We start from the raw sequence: 22202 nt of genomic DNA, 5'->3' as shown, positions 1-22202 counted from the left end.
CTGGGATTCTCAGCCTCCAGAACGGTAAGACCTAACGGTCTGCTGGTTAATCACCCAGTCTACGGTCATATTGTTAAGCAGCCCGGATATGACATTCAGGAGCAACGTTGACCTCAGCTAAAACTATGATGAGCCCTCCTCACGGTTCTGAAACCTCCATGACAATTCTTTTTTTTTTTTTTAATAATTTTTTTAAAATTTTTTATAAACATATAATTTATTATTAGCCCCAGGGGTACAGGTCTGTGAATCGCCAGATTTATACACTTCACAGCACTCACCATAGCACATACCTTCCCCAATGTCCATAACCCAACCACCCTCTCCTACCCCCCCTCCCCCTGGCAACCCTCAGTTTGTTTTTTTGAGATTAAGAGTCTCTTATGGTTTGTCTCCCTCCTGATCCCATCTTGTTTCATTTATTCTTTTCCTACCCCCCTAAGGCCCTTCATTGCATCTCCACTTCCTCATATCAGGGAGATCATATGATAATTGTCTTTCTCCAATTGACTTATTTCGATAAGCATAATACCCTCTAGTTCCATCCACGTCATCGCAAATGGCAAGATTTCATTTCTTTTGATGGCTGCATAGTATTCCATTGTGTGTGTGTGTGTGTGTGTGTGTGTGTATATATATATATATATATATATATATCACATCTTCTTTATCCATTCATCTGTTGACTCCATGACAATTCTAGTGCATCATTAGTAGGTCTAAATTAATCTTACATTAATGTAAATGCCATGAAGGAGCCATAGTAAGAACTTCCAGAATCTAGCCCCCAAACAACGTGGTCGGCAGAGCTGAGGGAGCTTACAGCAGGTGTTCCTGGCTGTCCCCCATCTTTTTCTCTGCAGTTACCCCCACGTGCTCATTTCCAGCTCACGCCAACATCCAGTGAGCTTAAAAAGGACAGTAGAGTGTATTCCTCATAACTTCTGATACCTCAGACTTCAGAGGTCATTTGAAGGACAGAGGCAAAAATTTGTTAAAATATTTAATAAGTATTATTTGACCCTGAAGCTCAACCTCTTCTTTTCACCAGGTACCACATTTTTATACCATGTACCCAAGTGCCCCATTTCCAAACTCTTCCTAGTTTGTCCCAAAGCAAAGGCATCATGAAGCATTGAGCTGTTTTGTTCAGCTTTCCTCCTTCCCTGTTGGGATCCCACAGCCACCAATCACACCCAGTGGCTGCCCATTCACAGTGGTCATTTTGGTCAACTTGTCTGTTCTGTTGCATGTCTGGAAGTTGGCACGAATGAACCTGAGGACAGCAGCTTATGAAATGATTGGTCCTCTCCTCTCCCTTGATCCACACTCTCCTTTAGAAGGTCTACCGAATCACTTCAAATGTTTCTCCCATCTGTCCCTCCTCCTTGGACCACTGCCACCCTTCTAGATCAATCCCAATTGATCTCTGGCCTGACCTGTGCCATTGGCATCCTAGCTCATCTGCCCGCCTCTTCTCATCAACCCTAAACACCCCTCCCACCACGGCTGCATCGATCCCACAGGGAAGCAAAGTCAGCGGACAGGCGGGAGGAAGGGGCAGAGTGCTGGTGGTAAAGGCTAGCCATCCTTGAGGGCCAGTTAGCAAGGAGCTTTGAAACCCCTGAGCAGGAGGAGTACGTTAAGGCACCTGAGAGGCCCTTAGAAGTGGTAAAATGTAAATACTCCCAGAGCTCTTGAGCTGGTCTTGTGCTGCTGGACTTTTTCCATGATCAGCCGGAGTCTAACCCAGGACCACCACCTCCCGGTTCCGCGTCCACACAGTATTCACCGCATTTTTCTATCATTGTCTGTCACCTAAACTACAGGAGTTCCCGAAGGCTGGAGCTGCCTGGCCTCCATTCCCCGGTTCCCAGCAGCCAGCCTGGGGCTGGGCCATGCTTGGCACTTGAAGAATGAACCAACACAGACAAGCACACACTGAAGGAAAACCATGCTAATAAGCAAGGGGTAAGTTAGCTCATAGGAAGTCTTCGGGGAAAGTAAATTTGGCATCAGGTCTCAAAAGACTAAAAGTTTGCCACATGGAGAAAGGAGTACATTCTGGGCAAAGAGAAAGAGTAATCAGCGGTCTGTTTCCTGACCCCAAGAGAGGGTCCTTGGATCTAAACAGACAGACTGCCACTTCCAAAAATGGGGGGCGGGGGCGTGGCGGGCAGAAAGGCAACATGAACTGCCCTTGGCAGAGCCACGGCCCGACGGACGACCTTCATTCCAAAGAGAAAACCAGATTCTTCAACTGAACAGGGGCAGGGACCTAAGCTTCCTGACACACAAACTGATAGGACTCCAGGACTCCAAGCTTGAATGTCCTGTGTCTGTCAACTATGGATTTCCAAGGCGCATCTGTGAAAAACCACGATGTGCTTACGGAGTCTCACAAGGAAAATTCAACCAAATAAATCAGCTTTGTCTAATCCTGTTTTTACTTGAGGCGAAAACTTGCCCCAAGTTCCCAGACTGCTAACCCTGGGGCTGGATAAATGAGCCCCTCCTATAATGAGGCCCCCAGGGGCCTGTCTGCATCCTCCCCGCACCCCCGCCCTGGGGCTCTCGGGATATCTTCAGGGCATGAGCCCCCGGAGCCCAGCTGGCTGCTCCTGGGAGAGCATCTCTGTGGCTGTGAAGACTTCACACAGAGGCGCATCGGTGATGTCGGCAACACCCCAGCTACTGCCATTCCTGCTACAGTGTGTGTGCCTGCTGCCTGCTCAGCCTCGCCTGGGATGGGCCTCGCTCTCAGTCACCGGGCTCTTCCCCGCACGTGCCCCCCGGGGCCGCCTCCAGCCTGGCACGCCTGTTGCGACTCAGCACTAAGCCGACAGATGTGAGTGCTCTTCAGAAGAGGAAATGAAAAGGAGCTTACTGCCCATGGGCTGGCTTTAATTTTTTGTGGTTTAACAGCTCTGAGCAGCATCTTCATAAGGTAGTGCCCAGTCTTCTTCCCCTTGATTTCTGTGGAAGAATTACAGGCTCCCAAGGGTGGAGGATGTCAACCAGGTCAGAGCACCATCCTCCCGCCTTACGACAGACAGACATCAGCCAGCTCAGAAGTCATCCTAGCCCAGAGGTTCTCAGGAGAAACCCTACTTGGTATTTGGAACAGGCCAAGTCTTCCTCAGGTGGGACCGTCACGTGGACAGAAGGACACGAAGTGTCATTAGTTGTTGGCAGCTCCCGTGTCCATCATTAGGACACTCGGGAGCTGTGACTCAGGGGTCATATGCCTCCCCACGGTCTAGTTTCTGCCCAGATGCCTCACAGAAGATCAGTGTCTTTAGCCACATATTTCGGTGTCAAATGATTTTCTCTCTCCAGAGATTTCTTCCATTGCAGCTTTACTCTTAGCATTTTTAGCGTAAATGATTAACAGCTGGTAGCCAACGTCTTTAAAGTAAATTTTTATAAACTTGAAGGAGGTCTCCCTGCCTACTAACTTTCATCGCTGATGTGATTTACTTTATGTAAAGAGTCTTTCTGAATATGCATAAGCAAATCAGAATATAATTTAAGTACCCTACAGGAACTTACTGTCTAACAGGACAAAAAATGTGAAATATTACATAAATTGGACTGAGCCCCATCCTTCAACACAATGATGTATCTTTAGTCTTACTCTGTTTTTCATATTCAGGGTCTGCTTTATCTTTAGATGAGAGGCATGAGTTTGCTGTGTCTTCTGTTCTGTGCCAACTGTTTACCTCTGCAGAGAAGGTGTATGCCTACTAAGTTGTAGCAGTTATAAATTTGCCTTTTAGTTGGGGAAGGCAAAGCTGAAACAGAGTTTACCATGTCATGTGAGCCAGTGCTGCAAACCGTCAGTGGTCTTCCATCATGCAGAAGGCAGTGGGCAGAGGACAGTGGTCGGTGAAGACCTGCCTTTTCCTCCTTGAAAACAAGATGACCCTTTCTGAATCGGCCTTCCTTCTACTTCCTAAAGGATCAGCAAGGGTATGAGTCAATCTTGGAAAGGGGAAAAAAAAAGTCTCCCGTCAATCCTTAAGTTGTTTCAATTCTCTAGTTTATCCATAATCCAGAGCTGGTGAGATAGGCAGATGTGCAAGGTGTGAAATTTCACATTTGTGCATGGACAGTGTGGTCCCAGCGGGGAGGTGATCATCCACGTACACTGAGAACAGCACAGCACAAGAGGGGCTGGTGGTCCAACTGCCTGCATCGGCCCTTGAGGAACAGGGAAAGATGTAAATAAGAGGAGAAAAGGAGAAAGGACATTCCAGATGTCAAAGAAGAGAAGTAGGGTGAAGTGGGAATGTGTGTAGTTATGCTGTGGGACTATGACCTAAAAATAAATAAGGAATCTGGGATGCATAGGAAATGGTGATAGATGGCCACAGAGAAAAAGCATTTTAAATAAACCCAGAGATAAACTTTAATACGCTGGGAAATGTATCCCCAGGTTTGCAGCTGAAAACCAAGTTCAATCAATTTGCTTCAACAGCCTTGCTAAAATTATGTACCTTCTGTTCTTCCACATTTCAGATTTAGTGGCCACACTATGTTGAGAGAGAACCATACTCTCATTATGGAGTTTATTTTCCAGGGGTTTTCCGGCTTCCACGAGCACCGGCTCACCCTTTTTGCCGTGTTCTTGGTGCTGTATGCCTTCACCCTGGCAGGCAACGTCATCATCGTGACCATCATCTGAACTGACCGTCACCTCCACACGCCCATGTACTTCTTCCCAAGCATGCTGTCTACTTCAGAGACTGTGTACACCTTGGTCATTCTCCCAAGGATGCTCTCCAGTCTTGTGGGGATGAACCAGTCCATCTCACGGGCAGGCTGTGCCACACAGATGTTCTTTTTCGTAACCTTTGGCATCACTAACTGCTTCCTGCTCACAACCATGGGCTATGACCGCTATGTGGCCATCTGCAACCCCCTGAGATACTCAGTTATTATGAACAAGAGAGAGTGTCCAGCTGGTGGGGGGCACCTGCAGCACTGGTCTGGTTGTAGCCACGACGCAAGTAACATCTGTGTTCAGGTTACCCTTCTGTGCCACAAAGGTAGCCCACTTCTTCTGTGACATCCTATCGGTGATGAAGCTCTCCTGCATTGACACCACCGTCAATGAGATCCTGACTGATCATCAGTGTCCTCGTGCTCATTGTTCCCATGGGGCTGGTCTTCATCTCCTATGTCCTCATCATCTCCAGCATCCTCAAGATCGCCTCAGCTGAGGGCCGGAAGAAGGCCTTCGCCACCTGTGCCTCCCACCTCACGGTGGTCATTGTCCACTATGGCTGTGCCTCCATTGCCTACCTCAAGCCCAAGTCTGAGAACACCAGAGATCAAGATCAGCTGATCTCTGTGACCTACACAGTCATCATCCCCCTGTTGAACCCAGTGGTGTACACCTTGAGGAACAAGGAGGTCAAGGATGCTCTGCTCCGGGCCATGGGGAGGAATCCTTCCTGACAAGATGGGAAACATTCTCCTGAGGCTCTTAGCATCTACTCTCATTAGGATTAGGAGTAGAGCCATGTGCCCTGGACTCCCAGACACCTGCCCCACAAGAAAGCAGGACAGAAGCAGCATCCAACTGTGAGTCAGACAACTTTAAAGCCCTTGGACAAAGCATTAGCCCTGGTTTTGTGGGTAAATAGACAAAGTAGGACAGGAATTGCCTGAAGAAAGTTCAGGAAATAGTGTGGGCCCAGGACTTTTCATTGACCTTTTGGTTTCTTATGAAGGCAACAGAGAGGAAAAGCAGAACCCATGGTATGCTTATTCCCTACAATTCCTTCTTACTTAAGAACATGAGGATTTCTCAAACTGGACCCTGTGAGAATCTGTTCATACATGATACGTCAAGTAATAAGTGACCATGTGGATAGGGAGAGGGGCCTATGAATGGAATAGCAAAGGAAAATATATTTCTTCCCTTGGCTGCTCAATTTATCTTGGTTTCTTGCAAAACTGCTTATTAAAGATGGTGATTGCCTATATAGACAGTTTAATTAGAGATTCTCACAATTCCAGATCTTGTCAGTCTTAAGGGCACATTCAAAGATCCTCCTGGGTCGGTTCTGCTGTTGTTAATTCAGACACCATGTAATGGGTAGTAGCAATGAAGGGGCCATGTCCTGCATTCTGGAGAAGACTGATGGAAAAAAAAACCCACTTGCCTGACTTCAAGAAGCTCAAACTCCAGTGGCAGAGATAAACATTTAAAAGTATATTTCCAATTTGGGGGGGAATAGATTGTATGATACAAAAGATGGCAAGAGGAGTGGAAGAGGGGAGGAGGGGAAGGAGAACACATGTTGGAGATGTTGGGAAAGTCTCAGAGATGGGGACCTGTAATGTGAACTGACTTTAGAACCTTTGTAGGGGAGCGCCTGGTGAGCCGTGTGTTGGAGGAAAGGAACTCCAGAGAGAAGGAAGAACGTATTCACAAGTATGAAAGAGGAATGTTCAGGAGGTGAAAAAATAGCATCCTGACACCAAGGGACAATGAGGGAACGTGGAGGGAGATAGGACCAGAAGTGGGGGCTAGGGTCAGATTCTGAGGGCTTTATTCACCAAACTAAGAAATTAGCTTTAACTTTCAAAAACAATGGAAATTACCCAAGATTCAGGAAAACTAGGATTCAGTATAGAAGGCATCTGCGTGAATCGTTGCCATCCTTCATGTCCTTACACAGCTCCACTGAGACGTGTTAGAAGTTTTAAGGATCTCTAGACTCTAAGCCAAGAAAATTAGGGGAAACGGGATGTGAGTAGAGTATTTGGAGGTAATATACAGAAATAACTATGTATGTGTGATGAAGCTGAATCCTACCATCAGAGCATGGAGCAGAGCTGATCAAGGAGTATCATACAGATTTAGAGTTTGAGGCTCCAGTGAGTACCCAGGGAAGGAAAACAAAGACCTGCTGTTGAGTCAATGAGTGGGCTAGATCTCAGACACGGGGCACCGTGGCCCCAGGACACACCTTCCACGAGAACTCAAGGGTTGATTCATCACTCAGAAAAGCCTTTGAAAGACCAGACAGAAGTCCATACAGCACATGTATCTGCTCTCCAGACCACAACAGAACTACCATACCTCTCTTACAATCAAGAGAAGCAATGACAAAAATCAAAGTCTGTGTATGATTCTCTAGAATCTACAGTGGCTCTGAGTAATTAGGAGAAGTCATTAACTGGCAAAGGAAGGAAGAGAATGATTAAAAGCAACCCCATGCAGGTGAAGGGCTTGCCAGTCATTCAACCACCACTCATGGAGTCATTTTTCTATGCCACATATTGTGCTAGACATGGGACAGATCAACAGAACCCCTGCACCTGCCCTGAAGGAGGGAGCTCCCAGTCTTGCAGGGCAGATGGGCTTCTGCGGAACTCACCATGCAATGTGACAGAGAAACGAACAAAATGTGCTTAATATTTAATGACAAACATCAACGCCTTGGGATATTTTTTTCTGATCTACATAAAGTTCTATCTCCTCACGCAGAGGCAAGACCCCTGCATGCAGCAGTTCGGTGAAATAGATGTGTGTTCCCTGGGCACTAGGCTTTTGTTGTGTGTGTGTGTGTGTGTGGCTATCTCTAGGGGCCAAGGGCTGTGCAGCTCTGGCTCGGCATCACTCAGAACACCTGATGACCATGGACTTCTGGTATGTGGACCACCAAGGTTTTTTGGAAATCTTGTCTAAAAGGAACAGCTTCACAATGAGACATCATGGAGTTCAAAGTTTCAACAGCCCTTCTGACCCACGGAGGAACCAGCCACACAACTTTCTCTGATCTGCTCAATGGTCCCAGCACTCACAGAATACTTGGCTGTGTTCACCCCCCTTCTAGCTCCCTGAGATTATTGGTCACTGTTCACTATGGCAAATACCCTTCCATAGGAGGTGTCTTGCCATCACATTTCCCAACCATTATTCTCATTGGGTTCTTAGAACAACCCTAGGAAGGAGGCAGGGATGAGGCTCTCTGCTGTACAAATAAGGCTAAATTTGAAAAGGGGGTGAAAACAGAACTTGAGTTTGTACCAGCCAACAGACATTTTCTGTTTACCCAGAGTGTAACATCACCCAAGGGCAATTCACAGTACAGATAGGGATGTGCTAAAGAATTCCCTAGAGCCTCAGAATTCCCAAAGGAAATGAGACCTTGTCACTGGAGCTTTTTCCAGGGAACGATTTACGTCCTGTTGTAAGGGCTACCAGGGCCTCACCCTAGCCAATCAATGGGCACCCAAGGGAAGTGTGTCTCTGGCAGAAGTTCAAGCTATAACATCTTTTTCATGAAAAACCAGCTAAGACTTTAGACAACTTAGGCATCCACTTTCTCCAAAATAAAAACAAATCAGAAAAGTATTTAGAGCTCCAGAAGCAAGACTGGCCCTCAGTTAAGAGGATTAGGTCTGGTGCTAAGCACTGAGAGTAGATTAGTGAATTATGCTGAATTTCTGACCTCTAGACAGATTTATACATATATGTAAAAGGCAAACCTATAGAGACTGTGCACAAATCAGTGGTTGCTAGAGATCTGAGGAGAAGGGAAGGTTGCAGAGAGAAGTCACAGGCAATTTTTTTAGGGCACTGAAACTCTTCTGCATGGCACTATGGTGGTGGATACGACACTATGCATTTGGCAAAACTCGTAGAATTCTGCAGTAGAGTGAACCTTAATGTATGCAAATGAAAGAAGAATCATTTTAGGAGATTGAGATCCCAGAATAGAATTCAGGCTGAAGCAGAAGAATGTAACTGTATTACAAACACACAAAACAAGCCCACTGAAGGGGGTCGGGGCAAAACACTGACCTCAAGAACTCTGAAAATGAGCAAAGTCTATGAAAACTAAAAGCAAAAGGAATTCCACAAAAGCACCATCTTCTAATTTTTAAAGTTGTTACCCACAGGGGTCCAGGTTAACAATCCTTCCAGTTTTATAAAGGTATACTGGAACTGAACCATATGAAAATGGATAGCAGATGGTGGAAACCAGGTTTTCCATGGTTTGTGTGGGACGTTACAGACAAGCAAGAGAAGACTAGAAATGATCTCTGTGGTAATGGATTACAGAGACACAGGTCTTGGTTTCTAATACTGCTCTCCAATAAAAGAAGCTTGGAATCTTGGACAAAGAGCTACCCTGAACTAGGGCAAGAACTAGGGCAAGATGAGCCTGAAGCATCCTCGAGAGCCTGAAAATACAAATGTAATCCAACAACTCAGCAGTTTGGGGCTGCCAACAGGACACAGTCACCAATGCTAGAGCAATGTGAGCAACTGAGTAGTACCAGATTACACACCAAAAGACAAAATATAACCGAGTCCATACTGATGTGCTAGAAATACATAGTGGAGAGTAGACAAGTCTTTTGGGAAGAACTCCAAATAATGTCTGTACTCTACTCTCAAGGAGGTGGAGCATAACTGTATTACGAGTAACTTGCGATGCACATGGTGACATCCTTCCGAAGGGTACAGTGGGGAGGTGGGATATAAAGAGTAACTTATTTCAGAAACCTGTAAAACCACCTTATCCAGGCAATTGAGATTAACATCAATGGAAGTCTTCTCTGTGGGCTTCCTCCCCAAAACTATAATCCCTGGTACGTTTTTCTCTGAAGTCTACATTACCTATTATTAATATAGCCAGTCCTACTTTCTTCTGATGTCTACACTATGGTTAATTTTTTTTCTACCAGCCTGTATCACATTAAAGTTAGTTTCTTGTGGAAAGTATATAGTTGGGTCATGTTATTAAATCCACCACACCAATCTGTTTTAAGGGGACCTATTTAGACCACTTGATATAATTATTGACATGTCAGGGTGCAAAGACACTTTATTTTGTTTTCCTTTTCATGCCTTCCTATGGGTTATCTGAATATACCTTAAGATTACATTTTGGTTTTTCCATAGTTTGGAAATTTTTGTTTGTTTGTTTGTTTGTTTTTTGGTTTTTGGGTTTTTTGTTTGTTTGTTTTTTGGTTTTTAAGATTTTTAGGAAGAGCACAAGAAAGTGAGCAAGCATGGGGGGAGGGGCAAAGGGAGAAGGAGAGTATCTCAAGGAGACTCAGTGTGGAGCTCAGACCCCAACATGGGGCTCCATCTCATGACCTGAGCCAAAATCAAGTGTGACACCTACCTGACAGAGCCACCTAGACACCCCTTTTCATAGCATTTTGAGTGGGTCTCTTCATTTAGCTTTTCTAGTGACTGCTTATTCGGTTCACTAACAAGGAATGGGGTGCTAGGTCATAGGATAAGTATGTGTTTAACTTTATAAGAAACCGTCAAACTGGGGGCGCCTGGGTGGCTCAGTGGGTTAAACCCTATGCCTTCAGCTCAGGTCACGATCCCAGTGTCCTGGGATCGAGCCCCACGCTGGGCTCTCTGCTCAGTGGGGAGCTTGCTTCCGCCCCCCCCCATCTGCCTGCCTCTCTGTCTACTTGTAATCTCTGTCAAATAAATAAATAAAATCTTTAAAAAAAAAAAAAGAAAAGAAAGGGAGCTGTCAAACTTTTCCAGAATGCCTGTACCGATGTGCTTTCCCAATATGAAAATCCCTGTGGCTCTGTGTCCTTGTAAGCTGCTGATATTGTCAGTTTTTAGTTTAACCATTCCAATAGGTATACAGTTACACTAGTGTTTTGACTTTATATTTATCTAATGGCTAACAAGGTTGAACAGCATTTCATGTGTTTATCATCCTTATATCTTTTTGGTGATAGGTCTGATCAAATATTGTGTCATTTTTTAACTGGATTGTTTTCCTGCTCTTAAATGTTCAAAGCTCTTTATATACTCTGGATATAAGATCCATTGTTAAATAAGTTATCTTCAAATATCTCATTCTAGTCTTTTGCTTGTCTTATTTCACAAAGATTTTTAAATTCTGAAGTTCAATTTATTGATTTTGTCTTTTTTTAAAGATTTTATTTATTTATTTGACAGAGAGTGAGAGAGGGAACATAAGCAGGGGGAGTAGGAGAGGGAGAAGCAGGTTTCCTGCCGAGCAGGGAGCCCAATGCGGGGCTCGATCCCAGGATCCTGGGATCATGATCTGAGCCAAAGGCAGATGACTTAGGTCATCTCAGCTTAACGACTGAGTGGGGAGCTTCCTTCCCCCTCAGTTCTGTCTTTAATGTTTTTGTATCGTATCTGAAAAACTGCTGCCTAACTCCAGTTCATGAAGATTTTCTCCTGAAAGTTTCATAGTCTTAGGTTTTACACAGATCTAGAATACATTTGAGTTTTATGTAAGATAGGAGGTTTAGGTCAAGGTTCATTTTGTTTTACCTATGGATAGCCAATTATTACAATTTCCTCTTTTGAAAAGATTATCCTTTCTGCACTGAATAGCTTTGACATCTTTGTAAAAAATCAGTTCTACATATTTGTGTACTATCGACTGTTCCCGTTCAGGAACCTGACATGCTTAAGATCTAACCCCCTATACACACAAGTGCATACATCACTACCAACTTCTGTGTATTTCTTCCTTGTGTCATTTGGTTCAATTATGTCTAGGGATTTTGGCAACAGGCCCTATGCTGACTTCCACTGTGTCTTTGTGGCCTCAAGAGTGGAGAAACTTTCCCAAACTGCCTCGCTCCCTATTACCTGACAATAGAGACAGACTTGCTTATGCGTAACATTGCCTCTGAAACCAGCTGTCTCATAGCCCCTCTTCCAGACACCACACTAGGAAACAGAAAACATGCCTCTCCAGCCTCCTCCTTCACCCTCCTTTCTCTCTCCCTGTATGAATCACAGAAGTTCTATCACAAAGTATTTTATGTGAAGGATTCTTGTAGGCCTGACCCTGACATGTCTGAATCCCAGTGGCAACACAACTAAGCCTTAAACGGAGACCCTTACACCACATTCAGAGTATTCTTTCCATGTTTTCATAATGTCATCAATAATGAGATGACTGGAACCTGAACGAAAATGATGAGAGCATGAATGGAGGGAAAAGTGTTACATATTACATGAGTATCACAAAGAATAAATCAGGCTCTGGTCCCAGATTCAATATGGAGCTTGAAGAAGAGGACAGAATGCAAAATCACTCTTCTCATTCTCAGTAGAAACAGCATGAGGTGATTCATAAAAATATGTAATATGGGTGAGTTCAGTTGTAAACACGATGGATTTGAGGTGCTTGTGAAGACTTTAAGTGGAAATAATCAGCAGAAGTTTGGAAATGTAGGTGAGAACCTCTGAGAATAGAGAGTGGGGAGCCATCCGTAGAAGGTGAAGAGTCAAGCTGTGGGAATAAAGGCTTTCTCTGAGGGAGAGGTCACCCAGAGAGAAACAGAAGGCTGAGGACTGAGACTTGAAATTAATGAGCAGTGTTCTAGTGGCTGATTGAAGACCAGGTGGCAAAAGGGGTCCACGTCAACTAGAAAAGGTCTCATTGAGAAGGAGAAAAGAGCCTTCCTCTGCAGCAGGCATTACATTAATTTCGGTTTTGACGTAGGCAGTTTTTCGTTTCCTGTTGGTATTGTTCTGTGTATTTGCACTGCTGGCTGATGCTCAGTAGCCTCACAATCTACCTCCCTCAGCGCGGCTTTCTCCTCCTTCAAGAAGACTGAAAGAACCTTCTGGGGGCCTGTGGCCTGGGAAAGCCAGAAGACAAACTCTGCACGGATACCAGTAACAGGATACCTTGTAATAATCATTCCCAGTGTTACCTTTTCAGGAAAGATCATCCCTACTTTCAGCATATTTCTACTAGAGCTTTTGTGATTCTTTGCATCAACACACAGCTGTTCCTTTTAAAACAATACAACAGGTTCCTTATATATTCAAGAATCCCACAGATCACAACACAAGGTTTTCAGAGTGTTTCGTTTCTCAATTCTAAAGTAATGTATGCCCATTCTGGAAAAACAAAATACATAATATAGGGGTGATTTTAAAAGTCCAACTGGACATTCTAGTAAAGCACATTTCTTCCAGGCTTTGTTTTTTACATTACTGAGATGATTTTATACAGAGAGTCACACTTTGCTTTTTTCACTTAATATAGTAAAAGATTTTCTCCATATTGTTGCAGACTCTTCATAAAGATGATACTTTAAAGTTTCATCCATAAACCATCATATAGATGTTCACTCTTTTCTTCAGTCATTAGTTTTTAGCATTTGGACTGCCACCTCATTTTCTTCAGTACAAAAAAAAAAAAAAACCCTAAGAAAATGTCGCTTCTATTTTTTAAAATAATCCATTTTGGCTCATCCTCACATGAAACAGATTTAATATGAATACCAGTTTCCGTAAAATGCAAAAATGTGGTGTTCATGGATGCCCTGACGTGCAGGTCCTCTCTGCATGTGAAATCCCCACAGTGCACACAATGGTTCGGGGATTTTTTTTTTTTTCTTCCAGGTAATGAATGTGAACCTAGAGTTAATCCTTCTCCTTCAGTGCATTAACCTCAAATCTCTCTTCTAATAACTATTTCCTTTCCCTTAAAAAAATCATTCTAATTATTTTCAGTCATTTTGTGCCTTAACATTCCCCGGGCTTTGGATACGTACAGGTATTCCAATAAGGAGAAAGAACATCTATCTTTCTTATAATCAAGTATTCAGATTGATATGCCTGTTGCTGTAAGCTGCTATTGAAGGCATTTCTGCTTTTTTCTCCTGGGACTGGATTCTCAGGAACTGTGCATAACGGGGCTTGGGTACATGGCTGATACTTATGATCAAGGACTAAAAATTTGTTGACAGTTTATGAAAATTTTTCCAACCAAGTAATTTAAAATACGTAACATGGGTAGGGCATAGTTTCAAAACAGAGCTATAGAGGGTTTTCTCTAGAAACAACTTTTCCTGGGTCTGATTAGCATTTCCTTTTACTGCCTCCTCCCTCACCCTCTCGGACCTCCCAAAGTTATAGTGCAGATCTGCGGTTTGGTCCTTTCATGGAATCACTGAGCTAGAAGAGACACGGAAATGATCTAGTACCTCATTTTATAAATGAGGTAGGAGAGTCTGAAAAATTTTAAGGGACCTGTCCAACAACACGAAGCTGGCCAGTCCATGGCTGATTTGAAATTAGTGTATTTTCCAATGCTATCCTGCATCATAAAGATGGATAATTGAAAGTTAGCAGAAATAATCTGCCCAAGGAAGGTAAATCACACAGTGGGAAAATGCAGGATGAATTTGGGCTTTAATTTTAAATTTTGTTCAAAGTATAAACGCAAAAGATGAATAGGACAGTAAGAGTTGGAACAAAGTCTGACTCCTGATTCATTCATCTGCCCTGCCCCAGCCATGATGATGGGTTGGAAGAAGGGATCTTGAATCCTGACTTACTACTTTAATCACTGTGAATATGTTAATAATCTTCCTTTCCCAGCAATCTTCTCATGCTCCATACTTGCAAGGGTTACGGGTTAAGGCATTTTTGTCAGGCCATAGAAAATTTATACATATTTTCTCTTACCCCAGGATATAACTTCTAATATATTTTCAGAATCACTGTGGTTCTTTAAGTAATTCTTCCCAAAACAAATGACATCTTCCCCAAGGTGACTTCTTCTCCATTATTGTTTACATAAATATATGGAACTTTAAAATGGCAGCTTGTCTTACTAAAATAATAATAATAATAATAATAATAATAATAATAAAGAGAAACACAAAAAGGAAAAATCTTGAGTTTTGTTTTTTTGGGCATACAACTACACAAGCCAGTACATGTTTAAAAGCGAGATACCTCTAGGTCTCCCAGTGTGATTAAGTACCAAGTACCCTGTTTTGTGCAAACTAGTTCACCATTAAATATCTATAGAAAGAAAGAAATATGGAAGGAGAAAAAAAGGAAGGACAGGAGAAAGGAGAAAATATTTGGTCTACAGACAAAGATGGGGAAATGACCAGTATAAGTGAAAGCTAACCATGTGTTGGACATTTGACGTATAATCTTATTTTGTCCTAACAAATAGAAATTTTATCTGTACTTAGCTGTCGAAGGAAATGAAGCTCAAAGTTATATACAGTTAAGGGACTGTGGAGAGTAATTCAAACTGTTACCTCTACACAGTGTTCCCTGTCTTCACGACCATATTTTGCTTGGACTCCTCAAACAGCTTCCTAAAATGTCTCCTTAACTCCCATACCATCTAACGGTCACCACTCAGCAACTGGAACCTTGAAACAATGTAGACCAGACCCATCACCATCCCGATTCAGTTATTTTGGAGGCTTCCCTCTGGAGTTAGGATCAAGGGCCAACGTCTTCTCCAGGTATGCAAAGACCTACCTGACAATTCCCTGTATCTCCAACTACTAGCTCTTACCCCAGTTCACCCCCCTCCAGCCACACCTCTTCCTTCTGTTCCAAGAAGACAAAGCATGAACCCAGCTTTGGGTCTTTCAACTTGCTATGCCCCCTATGCTTTTTCCCCTAGATCAGAGAATGGCAAATCATGGCCTGTGGGCCAAATTCAACTCCTCTACCTCTGCCTGTTTAATAAAGTTTTATTAGCACACCGCACGCCCATACTCTTACCTACTGCTCCACTTACACTATAATGGCAGAGTTGAAGACTTAAGAGAGACTACACAGGTTGTGAAGACTAAAATACTTACTATCTGACCTTTTTCAGGGAAAATAACATGCCAAATTCCTGCCCTCTACTATGGCCTACTTGGTTCTATCTGATCACTCAGGAGAGGTTTCTGTCTCAAATGTCACTTCCAAAGAATGGCCTTTCCTGACGGCCCAGTCAGTGTAAGGCAGCTCCTTGCCACAGATCCTGTCATCTGTATTTTGTCCTTACAACACTCCTTTTACTCATGTATTCCTTGTTTCTTACCTACCTCCTCTCTTTAGAATACACATTCCAGCGCAACTGTGACATTCCAAGTCTTGCTTACAATATTTGCTAGTTATCAGCATAGAAGTCTCTGATGAATATTTGTGGTAAATGAACAAATGACGGAACTCTTGGTTTTTATTATTTCAGAACTCAGTATTTTCCACTATCGTATATTTTCTAGGAAGAAAAGCATGGTCTGGCCATAGGAAAGAACAATGTATAATTAAGCATGGACTGCTCAGTTCCGCAGATCTATTTCGGACTCAGTAGAGACAGACATCACACCGCCCTCAGGAAAAGCATCAAGTCTATGAAATGCAGAGTACACTCTAACTTAATTGGCAGTGCCACACCACGGACCTATCTACAATAACCAGGCAAAAACATCTGGAAGGTTTCCATGGGGAGAGAAGCTTGTTCTGTGAGAGTCCTAGAAAACACTTCAAAGTAAGCAGTTTGTCTTTTGAGCTCAGCAACTTTGTTTTTCTCCTTATAACACCTCCTCCCTTCCAGTGATGCAAGCTCCGTCCTCCTGCTGACTAATCCTGGTGCATCCAAGACCCAGTTCCAAGCCTGTAAGCAAGACAGCCACCGTGCTCCCAACATTCTTTTCAATTTTTCTTACTTGGAGGCCCATTCAAGACTTTCTTCCGCTACTCAAAGGTGATAGTAATACACTGATCAGGTAAATAAGGAGCTGGTAGTAAGTCAGCTCCTGTGTTGCCCCTCCCTGAGTGGGCCTGTAATCCTAGAAAGCCATTGTCTCACTTTCATTTAGAAGATCGACAGGACAAGGTGTTTCAATCCTTTGGTAAGCCAACTTCCTAACTTTATCTCCGGGGTGTCTCTGAATGTGTATCAAACAATTCTGCTTGGAATCCAAGTGGCTCTAACTGGGACATCTGCATCAGTGTACAAATCTGTTAAGTGAGGGTACAGGATTGCCGATCTCCAAGTCCCTTAGTTCACAAGAACCTATGCTTCTAGGACACCCATCAGAGAGTTTGGGGCAGTGAAGAAGCATGTGGAGCACTGACACGGAGTCACACCACTGGGAGTCCAGTGTTGTACGGTGTGTGGAAAACTCCTTCATTTCTCACAGCCTCGGTTGCCTGGGACAATACGGCATAACGACACCCCCCCCTTGTGTGGTTATGAGAATCCGAACACACCAACAGCATATCAAAGACCTGCTGCTGCCTCTTGCTAATAAACGGAAACTATTTTCATTATTAATCGTTCCAGTAGGCTCTAGCTCGACCAATTTATAAAGACCTTGATTATATGAAATTTTGATTATAATTATGAAATTTTTATCTTAGGAGGTGAGACACACTAGAATTTCTGAGAACTGGCAAAACCAAGGAGGGCTGACCATGAGTCAACAAGGACTAGGTCACAAACCAGAGTTCAGGGGGCTGACAGAACACAGCCCCATAAGTGACCTATTTTTTACCTTAATCAAGAAGCCAGTTCTCAGAGAAAAAGTATTAATGACCCCAGGGAGAGTTTAAGTTAGAAAGAGGAGCCAGGACAACTCCTGATAATGTGACAACCGGTCTGGTCTGACCCAAACGAAGATTTACAAAGGCGGGCACAAGCCGCAGGAGGCTTTGCCGGCCCAGATGTGGCTACAGAAAGGCTATCTTACACTAAGGAGACTTGGGACTTGGTAAAGCTCCTTATTATATTTACCAAATTTCTTAGCATTGAAAACCTTTACTTTTTAAACTTATCCAATTTATTCTGTGTAATGAAATGAAGAAAATCATATTCCCCAAAATTCCTCTTAGGGAGACACTGTATTTATTCAAAAGAAATTACTTTCTTTGGAGTATGAGGCCCTAAGGAAATGCTCGAGTAACACAATACGGCAATTAAATTGTTCTGCCTAATAAAAGGATGAGAAACTCTAACCAGGGAGAGTCCTGGGGAGGGAAAAAGGGCAGGAGGCAGGAAGATGGGGAGGTGTGGGTGCCAGGGCAGGAGGGAGAGAGAACCCCTACTGACTGGCAGAGAAGGGACTCAAGAAAAGATCAAAAAGGCCTAACAGGGGGCAGGAGCGGAGTAGGTGGGGGAAGAGGGGGAGGGAGGTGTTCCTTTACTATGAGTGTGCAATTCAAAGCCTTCCCTCCGGCTTCCCTAAGAGATCTGCAAGCACACCATCTGGGCTGCTCTCTGTGCTTCTGGGCATTGTTTCGTGGGCTGGAAGCTGCACTGAGTTCTGTGTTCAAGGTTGTCCAGAGAGAACAAGACGTTCCAGGGAATAACTCGGAGCACAGTGGGAATGGGGGAGAAAAAGCTAACATCCGAGGCAGACACAGTTCTATTTCTTTGTAGCATCTCATAACATTTTTAGTGAGGTTTTTTTCTTTTTTTTTAATTAATTTATTTTTTTTATTTTCAGCATAACAGTATTCCTTGTTTTTGTACCACACCCAGTGCTCCATGCAGTCCGTGCCCTAATACCCACCACCTGGTTCCTCCAACCTCCCACCCCCACCGCTTCAAACCCCTCAGATGGTTTTTCAGAGTCCATAGTCTCTCATGGTTCACCTCCCCTTCCAATTTCCCTCAACTCCCTCCTCCTCTCTAACTCCCCTTGTCCTCCATGCTATTTGTTATGCTCCACAAATAGTGAAACCATATGACAATTGACTCTCTCTACTTTTTCACTCAGCACAATCTCTTCCAGTCCCGTCCATGTTGCTACAAAAGTTGGGTATTCATCCTTTCTGATGGAGGCATCATACTCCATAGTGTATATGGACCACATCTTCCTTATCCGTTCGTCCGCTGAAGGGCCTCTTGGCTTTTTCCACCTCATCCACACTGTTGTATGGAAAATTAAGACCAGAGAGACAGAACTTAATTGTGGTAGGAAGGCCCTCCCTCAGGGTGGGGGACACACACACACTCAGAAGACCAAGTTCAGGAAACGAGTCTGCTCTCCTCCTCCCTCCCAGCAGAACACCCCTGCAGGGCCCTGCCCAGCTCACTCTGAGAACTGTAGATGTTCTTCATCTGAGGCACTGCTGTCCAAAAGAAATATGTGAGCCACATACGTAATTTTAATTTTTCTAATAGCCAAATTAAAAAGTGTAAAAATAAAGACTTAATAATGATATCTTTTATTTAATCCAATCTCCCTTAAATATTACCATGTCACCATATAGTCAGCACTTCTGCAGCTTGCTTGTGCCTTGTGGTTCTGCTTGTCCTCCATCCCAGATGGATCTTATAATGGATTATTACTGGGCCTACTTGCCTTTTTGACTTTGAGGGTCAAACAGGACGAGGGACAACACATGAAGGATATTTCTAGAGGCACAGTCACTTGGTATCTTACTGTCAAACATTTTTTCTCTGCTAGGGCTCAGTAGCATGCCAGGAGCTGGTTTTTCCAAAAATGTGTAATTCTCTGCTCTAGATGGTATGACCTCCCTCTGGAACCTGAGATCTGCATGGTGATCTTTCCCCTGGCTTTCGCTATAAACTGTGGGCTGCATTTTTCCCTACCACTGGCCCATACGATACAGTGAGGTCTGCCAGTGTCTGTGGCCCCCACAACAGGACTGACATGCCCAAGCTGGATCTGCTGCATGTCATGCAGAAGCATGTGTCCTAGATCCCAATGTCACCAGGGTCACCTCAGTCAGTATCTGACTCCCTCCACTCACCAGGGTGGTTCTGTGTGTGTTGGGAGAAGGGGGGAAGTTCTGTACAGCCAACCAAAAGAGGGAGAAAAATCCCAAGCTTGGTTTATGGATGGGTTGGCTCAATATGTGGGTGCAAGTCAAAAATATGTGGTGAGGACCGATCCACATCGGTCAGGAGTGGATCTCAAAGACCATGAAGAAGGAAAACTTTCCCAATCAGTGGACCCTTAAATGGTGTGCATGGTCACTGGCTGCTAAAAGCAAAAGGTCTGAACATTAGAATATAGATGGCTTCATGAGCATAGCAAATAGCCTGACTGGCTGGTCAGGTACTTGAAAGAAAAAGGTTAGAGAGAAAAGTCTGGGGTAGAGCCACGTGGACAGATGCATGGAAGTGGGCATGAAGCATGAAGATCTCTGCATCACACATTTATGCCCACCAGGAAGCAATAGCCACTAAACCACCAAGTAGACAAAATGACTCAGCTGATTGACATTGGCCTAATTCTGTCAGTAGCTGCGGTAAGTCCTGGCTTGATGGGCACAGCTACACCTGCCATGGAGGCTGATGCAGGGGTTACAAGGAGCCCAACCCCAGGCACTTGCACTTACAGGCCTTCTAGAACTACTGCCCACCTTGGATTATCCAACTGCCAGTAGTACAGACCCACAGTGAGCCCCAGTATGGCACCTTCAAAGAGAAATCAGCTCTCTAGTAATAACTAGATTATCACCTAATACTAAGCTCCTTTCTTCTGGGAAGGGCCAGCAGTTATTCTCACAAGAACAGAAGCTTCCTCTCCGTGAAAGGGTTGCTTTTCAGACCCCAGAGCCTCAACCAGAACCATTATCAGAGGCAGGCACGCAGTGCTTTTACAAGAACTAGACCCACAAGCTTGGAATCCTGCTCTCTTGAACATCCAACTACAGGACCTTCCTTACAGTAAAGCAGGGGCAGAAACAGGCTCATGACCATGGCATCCCCTAATTGTATCACATACTGTAGCATTCAGAAACAGCCTCACTGAGAGAACATGGAAATGACCTGCCAAAGGTATAGCTTTGGGAAGCGCCAGATCAGAAATACTCCATAAGGCTGTGGTGCTTTCCTCCAGAATGCAGCATGGACACAGGATCTGACTCCTATACGGTGCCATGTCCCCAGTAGGAAGAACACAGACACCCAAGAGCAAGGAGTGAAAGCAGCAGAAACCTTCCTTACCATCATTCCCAGAGACACCCTGAGAGAATGTGTGCTCCCCATCTGCTTTATTCTGGGCTGTGAAGGACTGGAAGGTCCTGGTCCTCGAGAAGGGCACATTCTGCAGAGATGTGGCAAGGGCACCAGGATGGAATGTATGTGGAACAGGGTGCCCCTTGGAACTCTCCTGTCCGACTGTGGTCATGAATGGACGAGGGTATGAACCCAAATTGGGAAGTATGTGACCAGCAGGAACTCTCCAGGACACTTCGCGTGTGGAGCTTTGGTGACACTGCAAGCCAACCACCGAGACCTTTTGGGAGGATAGTGGGGAATGAGGGGAACTTAGAAGTGAAAGCAGAAGGAAAAAATTCTTCATATCAGTTGTGGCCCCAAAGGCCACTGCGATGACAAAGGCTGGCATTTTCCCCACCCTCCACCCTGTAGGTTTCCCTTCAGGAAGAGGCTCCACAGAAGCCTGGATGAGCTAACTGCTGAAAGTACAAGGAGAACGGATCAGTTCAGGGATAAAGGGAGGATGGGGGCAATCATGGAGACACACTGCTTGGATTCCCCTTTCCAGAAAGGATGTGTTACCCATGTGTAAAATCCACTTGGGCTTTTAAGTCAAGTTCACACACCGGGGGGTCCCCCAGGCTAACAAGTAGCAAGACTGTAGCACAATAGCCTGGCCACTCCCATCAAGCGATCCCTTAAAAAAGCAGCAATTCCTCCCATGGCTTCCACCGGACTGATGGACACTTTGCCAAACATACACTCTGGTCTAATGAAAACCCCTTCCTTGCTCTTGCTTTCCCCCCACTTTTCCACAGGTGTTTCCCTACAATAAACCTTTGCCCAGCTACTTCTTGATACAGAGAAACCTAATAAAAACTATGTTAAACACAATTTCTAATGAAATAATATAGGGAAAGGGACTGTGAGTAATAGAGAGGTTGTTAATGGGCTGGGCCTTTAAGGAATCTTCGAGACAATGCAGGTGAGTAGAGACCCGAATAAAGCAGAGATGTGGGAGATGAACATGTGAAGAATGAGTCATTTTCCCCCACATTCACCACCACTGAGCATTTTCCAATCAACCTTCACCCTATCTGCTGTGTTTTTACCTCATGACCAGGTAATCTACATCATTATAGAATCATTTATCATACAATCATTGTATCATTATACCAAACTTATCAAGACATTTTGACATGGATTCCTCCAAATCTCTTAACCCAAATCTGTCTAAATTCTCCCTTTCTTTGCCTGTGACCCTCTCTCTGGGGAAGCGTATGTTCTCATGGCCAACACTAATCTCTCCATTTGTAACTGCAGACAAGCAATGTAGTGGTGTTCTCAACTGCCAAGAAAAAATTATGCATCTCTGCCTCCAGGGAACACTGCCATTTTCACAGAGTACGAATCAGAAACTGCTGATGCTTCATAAAATAAGACTAATGAATCTCAGTGCCACATTGAAAAAGG

At 44.1% G+C, this 22202-nt stretch overlaps 1 protein-coding gene and 1 pseudogene across 1 annotated transcript in view; one reads left to right on the top strand and one right to left on the bottom strand.

Moving 5' to 3' along the window:
* Positions 1-22202, bottom strand: part of LOC125086296 (olfactory receptor 10J3-like) — a 152008-nt gene that overhangs the window by 90333 nt on the left and 39473 nt on the right.
* LOC125086297 (putative olfactory receptor 10J6) overlaps positions 4538-22202 on the top strand; it is a 126385-nt pseudogene continuing 108720 nt past the window's right edge.

Source organism: Lutra lutra, chromosome 15 (assembly GCF_902655055.1).
Source record: "Lutra lutra chromosome 15, mLutLut1.2, whole genome shotgun sequence".
Taxonomy (NCBI): Eukaryota; Metazoa; Chordata; class Mammalia; order Carnivora; family Mustelidae; genus Lutra; species Lutra lutra.
The sequence above is the reverse complement of the archived record's forward strand: the minus strand, read 5'-3'. Positions and strand labels throughout refer to the sequence as shown.